The following is a 6,376-nucleotide window of genomic DNA, read 5'->3' as shown; positions in this document are numbered from 1 at the left end:
TGTGTCAAAAAAAACCCAACACCTTTTAAAAATTGAGAAACAGGAATTAAGGTAAAAACTTCCGTTGTGATGTCACTGAATTGTTCAATAAATCTGTTAGGCAGAGACCTAATGACAAAATTAGGGATAACAGTAGTCCCTGTAAACGGCGCCATGAGAGATGTCAGACTAAAACACTCCAATCTGTAAATAGTTCAGAAGGACATGCACCTGACGGTGTAAAAAGATAGCTGGTATGTTTTCTCTACGTTGTTCTATTTCGCCAAACAATGGGAGCGTAGAGGAATGAAAACATTTACTGGGAAACCAGTAACTCATGCGTCTTTGCTTAAAAATCTTTTGCAAGCAATACAACTCCAAGCTAAACTAGCTGTATCTAAATGTGCAGCTCACACCACAGGGCAAGGTGAAGTTTCAAATGGGAACAGACTAGCTGATAAAATAGCTAAAGACGCTGCAGCTGAGAAGCATGAGAAAGAGAACTTCGTAGCACAGACATGCAGAAAAACGAATGCGGAAAACAAAAGGTGCAAAAATGAATAATGAGAAAATTTTTCAGGTCAATGACAAACCAGTCCTCCCTAAGTCTTTATTTAAAGAAACAGCTATTGTGACACATGGACGATGCCATGGGAAAAGGGAAAATGGTGAGGTGATAACAATAATATAACCACAAAATTCTTACTTAAATTTTTTTTTGTTATGAACTTTTGAGTTTGTTAATGTTGTTTATGGACTTTGTTGAACTCACATAAAGTGGACCATACAAATATTGTTTGGTAATGATTGAGGCTTTTGCTAAATGAGTTGAAAAGTTCCAGCAAAGCCTGCAGATGCTTTGACCGTAGCGGTAACACTTTATTTGAAGGGGGGTGAATAAGACTGTCATGACACTTTCATAAACATGACATAACACCTGTCATGAACATGAATAAGCCTTGTTGAGAAAATAAATTTAAAATAAGCTAGTTTTAAAACTTAACATGCCTTGATTCAAATGGCCTAATTGTGGTTTTGAAATTAATAACTTATTCTGGCCTATTGACCTTTATTTTACCTGTAGTTCCAGCAGATGGTTTGCTAGGATCGTTTGAACTGCCTTTTGTCTGTGTGGGAAAACAGTACAGTGGAAGTTGTAGCTTTTCACACTCATCTGTGAAAAGCCGTAAACTCTGCAGGGGTTTTAGGCTTCAGATAGAGGGTCAGAGATAGCTTCTGGTTGGATGAGCAAAGATACGCCTTATTTGAATAAATTAAAGATAAGAATATGCCTTTTACTATAAAACTTTCTACACAGAAGTAACAAATCAGATCTTGCTCTAGAAACTTCTCCAAAGACATCTTTGCTTTTTGTTTGTCGTTTCCATCTTTTGTCTTTTTCTCTCTCAGGTAAATTCATGTGTTGTTTGTGCTCTGAGGTTTCTGATGTTTTGTGATGTGTTTGTCTGGTCATAGTATGCATCTGTCTTGAATAAATGCTGATTATTGTGACGCTGTTATCTCTGTGTGATCTCAGTCTTTGCGCACAGCATTTTTCTGAACCCGGGCATGAGAAAGGATTTAACGAGTCAAAAGGTTTTTAAAGTTCAAGAATTTTTCCTCTCTTAACAGCCTTCATGAATATTTATGACTGTTGTCATAAAGCGTCATTCGGTAAATTATGACACTTTTAATACAAAGTTGACATTATTCAAAATGTCTTTGTTATGACAACTTGACATTAACCAAGAAAGCATTACTGTTTAAACTTTACCTTTAATAGCATAAAGTTACCTAATTTTTAAAGTGCAATCAGTAATACTTTTATAACAAATTTATATCAGTAATGATTTCTTGGTTAATGTCAAGTTGTCATAACAAAGACATTTTGAATAATGTCAACTTTGTATTAAAAGTGTCATAATTTACCGAATGACGCTTTATGACAACAGTCATAAATATTCATGAAGGCTTATTCATGTTCATGACAGGTGTTATGTCATGTTTATGACAGTGTCATGACAGTCTTATTCAACCCCCTTCAAATAAAGTGTTACCACAATGGCTAAGGCCATATGCAAAATACGGCCACTCACTTGGGAATGACATTGAAAAACCACTGTGCTTATCATCCTTAGAATGCAGGGCTGGTGGAAAGAACAAATGGTACTGTAAAAAGCAAATTAAGAAAATGCATGGAAGAAACTGGCCGACTTTGGCCAGAATGTTTAGATTTGGTGAAGCTCTGTATGAGAATCACCCCAACAGCTGATGGTCTAACACCTTTTGAAATAATTCATGGGAGAGCTTACAGATTACCTCTGTTTGCTCCAGATATACAAAAAGCTGATGAAGAACAAATATTAGCAGATTATATGATCAGGACTCTTAAACTGAAGGAAGTGTCCAGAGCAAATTTACTGCCTTCTGATTCTCTTCCTGTACAGGAGGCCACTCCTGTTGAGCCAGGTAACTGGGTCTACATAAAGGTCATCAAACGAAAGAACTGGACGAGTCCACGGTGGGAAGGACCGTTCCAGGTGCTGATGACCACACCAACAGCTGTAAAGATTGCTGAACGACCCAGTTGGATACATCTCAGTCACTGCAAGCTGCAGAGAGTGTTGGATCCCTAATCTTGAGTGGCGGGGAAGTTCTGGCTACACAGGGGTTCCATTTTTTAGGGCGGTTTGTCTCAACGCCAGTGAAGAAACTCGACAGATCCTCACTCTTTAGTTTGGGGGTTCCGACATCTCTGTGCGCCGAGCAGCAATGGGGACTCCATATGCCAGATGGATCTTCTACTGCGCTGTGACTGCAGCATGTCTGATGTTTGGAGGAGGAAGTGACCTCACTTTCCACCCACATGACTACAGCACCAANGAAGTGACCTCACTTTCCACCCACATGACTACAGCACCAACCTGTGGTGGCAGCTGATGAACAGGACTGCTCACGAGGAGAACGAGGTGAACTGCTATGTGTGTGCGCAGCTGCCCATCGCCACACACAACTCAGGTTTTTGACCAGGGAGCATCACTGATGACAAACAGATGTGTCTCTATGGCCTGAGCACACAACCACGACTCAGCGTCCCCATGCCAAAGGGATGCAAATGGTGCAAAAAGGATTATTCTGTTCTACTTCGGACAGGAGATGCCGCGAAAGGACTTTTTGGATCTATGAACTGTTCATTTAAGGCTGACGTACTTCCGTTTCCACAAGCCGCATGGAAAATACCAGAGATCATTTCTTTAGCAGGAGCTAAACCCGGGTCTTTGAGGAGCTGTGTTTACAACAACAGATACGCATCTCTTGGAACCTGTGTAACAAAGTTTACACCTACTGCGAAACGACACCGGATTTCATCAACTGCATCGCCTGCAGGGGTCAGAGGGCGACCTCATGCTGCAGAGTCTGGAAGGACAACCAAGACTGTGACAACTTGCTTCAAGAGAGGAAATTCAACATTCAACGTGATTTTCTTGTTTGCGTTAAGACTTTTTGACTTTTGAAACTGATTGTTCTCACTTTTGTTTTCCCAAATAAAAGGCCTGTTCTAGCAGAGGGGGGCAGAACGCTTTGTGAACAGCTTGGAAGAGCACATTGCTGAGTCTTCTCCTTTTGCAAAAGTTTCAGCCATGAAATTAATATACGTTGTCTGTGGTTCTTTTTTTAGGTTTGGAGAGTACCTATCAAAATCCTTCAAAACACTGATTTTTTTGTAAAATGACTGAATATCTGACATAGATTTTATGTCCACATGACCAGCAATATGTTACGACATTAAATAATGAACATTTCAGTTTTTTAAAGTAGGTTTTTAGATTGTATGTGAACAATACTTTGGCTGATATACAGTGTGTTTCGATTTGTTGTATAGTTCTGCTAGAGAAAGAAAAAAAAACATAATTTCAGAAAAACATTGAAAGCTTTAAGTTTAAAATTTGAAAAATGTCTATCAATTCCAAGCAACAATGTATTGATTGCAATCAGCAACAACAGATCCAGTGAATCACTGACCTTGCATAATGGAGCTCAGAAAGGGTTTCATCTTGGTTGTATGTGAACAATACTGTTGATTAACTGATTTCCATTCTTGTTCTTGTTGTTTTAGAATATTTCTACAGAAAGAAAAACAGCATAATTTAAGCCCAACAGTGAAAACTTCAAAATGAAAGTCTCAAATTTAAATAATGTTCATCAATTGCAGTAAAAGCCACAAAACAAGCAGTGTTTTTTAAATTTTCTGACATTGTGACATCCCCGTCCACTTTACATGGAGGGATCTGTCATTTACTAATTGCTTTTTGTCCCAAACAGCACTGGAAAGGGCGAGACCATGATCTGATAGGGCTCAACGGATCTTGGCTATATAAGCAGCCTGCTCCAGTGCGTCAAGAGAGGGAAAGGAGAGAGAAGGAACTGGGTGTGTGGAGCTGTAGCTGGCTTGGAGCCGAGTTGTCTTCTCCACCTAGCTCTGCTCTCCAGACTGGCTCTTCTCCGACTTGCCTGCCCACCCTGACTTTGTTTTTGTTTTGGGTTGCTTGACTTTTCTTTTGAAGGACTCCACTGCTTCTACCACCAGGTTCTGGCGATGCCACAGAGGCCACCTGCTTATTTGAAGCTGTTTTTGGGTTTTAGATTCGCTGCTCAGTAAAGAGCTTATTTATTGCTTATGTCCGTGACTCTCTGGTTTTTGTTACTGCTCAACGAGCTGGGTCATAACAGACATCAGCAAACTATTACACATCTTGAAGACTAAACTTTAATGTGGCCCATCAGCTTGTTGTGGGTGAACAGTACCTTCCTCTAACTGATTTCAGTTCTTTATCTTTCTCTTCCAGAGCAATCCTGAAGAAAAACATAAAAAAAATGTTTTGCAGCAAAGCTCGGAGCATCATATTTAGACAGTTAATATTTATTCTAATGTAATCTTTCGTCTTTACAATTAACTCATGATAGACTGATTCTGTGATCAGTTTATACAAAGTGTGATTGACAATTAAAGAAACTGACTCAGTGAATCACTGACCTCGCCTTAAAGAATTCATCCTGGGATTCAAACAGGCTGTTCAGAAACAAAACACATTAAAACTCTTCAAAACACAGATTTTGTTGTAAAATGACTGAATATCTGAGTTTTTATGTCCACATGACCAGCAATACGTTTTATGATGTCAAAAAATGAACATTATAGTTTTTAAAGTAGTTTTTTAGCTTGTATGTGAACAATACTGTTGACTAAATGATTTCCATTCTCGTTCTTGTTTTAGAATATTTCTACAGAAAGAAAAAACAACATAATTTAAGCCAAACAGTGAAAGCTACAAAATGAAAGTCTCAAATTTAAAGAATGTTTATCAGTTGCAGTAAAAACCACAAATCTGGTGTTGCACCCTTAAAAAGAACTTAAAAATGCATAGCTTTTGTTCAACTTTATGAAACAAAATACACGGTTCGAGCATACAGCGTGTGTCGTTTTCTCTTTTTGTAACAAAATCGCAGGTCATGAACTTTCAACTCCCATCAATCAATCAATCAATCCAATTTTATTTGTATAGCACATTTAAGCAGCAAGGCATTTCAAAGTGCTTTACATAATTAAATGAAAACAGCATGTGACATTGAAAAAACAGTGAGAAAAAGAAAGAGATTTTGAGAAAGATAAAAACATTAACCATCATGCATTGTGTCATTCTTGAAGGGATATTATCATGACAGAAATCTATGAAATAAAAAAATAAAGTAATTTGAGCACATATTTAGCCATGAACCAACTGAATTTTTCTAACTACATACTAAATCAAATAAATGCTTGCCCAATATAATCAATGTACCCATTAATTAAACATCACATTCTAAACATATTTTCATGGCTGTACACCAGCATTGTGTTTTTATTATTTTCTGACATCATCAGCAAACTTTTACACATCTTGAAGTCTAAACTTTAATGTGGCCCATCAGCTTGTGTGTGTGAACAGTAACTTTCTCTGGGTTCAGTTCTTCATTTTTCCTCTTCCTCAGCAATTCTAGTGAAGAAAAACATAAAAAAAATGTTTTCCAGCAAAGCTTGGAGCATCACATTTAACCAAAACTCAGATTTTGTTTTGGTTAAATATCTGACATAGTTTTTATGTCCACATGACCAGCAATACGTTTAATGATGACAAAAAAATTAACAAGTATATTTTTAGCTTGTATGTGAACAATACTGTTGACTAACTGATTTCCATTCTCGTTCTTGTTTTAGAATATTTCTACAGAAAGATAAAAGACATAATTTAAGCCAAACAGTGAAAGCTACAAATGAAAGTCTCAAATTTAAAGAATGTTTATCAATTGCAGTAAAAACCACAAATCTGGCAGTATGTTTTTTTAATTTTCTGACATC

At 37.5% G+C, this 6,376-nt stretch overlaps 1 long non-coding RNA gene across 1 annotated transcript; it reads right to left on the bottom strand.

The window, feature by feature from the left end:
• Window positions 1-3,830: 3,830 nt before the first annotated feature.
• Window positions 3,831-5,369, bottom strand: LOC103133293 (uncharacterized). Its single transcript, XR_001661255.1, has 3 exons — window positions 5,015-5,369; window positions 4,003-4,103; window positions 3,831-3,867 (listed from the first exon to the last, which is right to left on the bottom strand). It is a non-coding gene; the product is annotated as an uncharacterized LOC103133293 (long non-coding RNA).
• Between the last annotated feature and the right edge of the window lie 1,007 nt (window positions 5,370-6,376).

This window comes from Poecilia formosa, unplaced genomic scaffold (assembly GCF_000485575.1).
Source record: "Poecilia formosa unplaced genomic scaffold, Poecilia_formosa-5.1.2 Scaffold2532, whole genome shotgun sequence".
NCBI classification, from domain to species: Eukaryota; Metazoa; Chordata; class Actinopteri; order Cyprinodontiformes; family Poeciliidae; genus Poecilia; species Poecilia formosa.
Note: the sequence above shows the minus strand (reverse complement) of the source record. Positions and strands in the feature narration are given on the sequence as shown.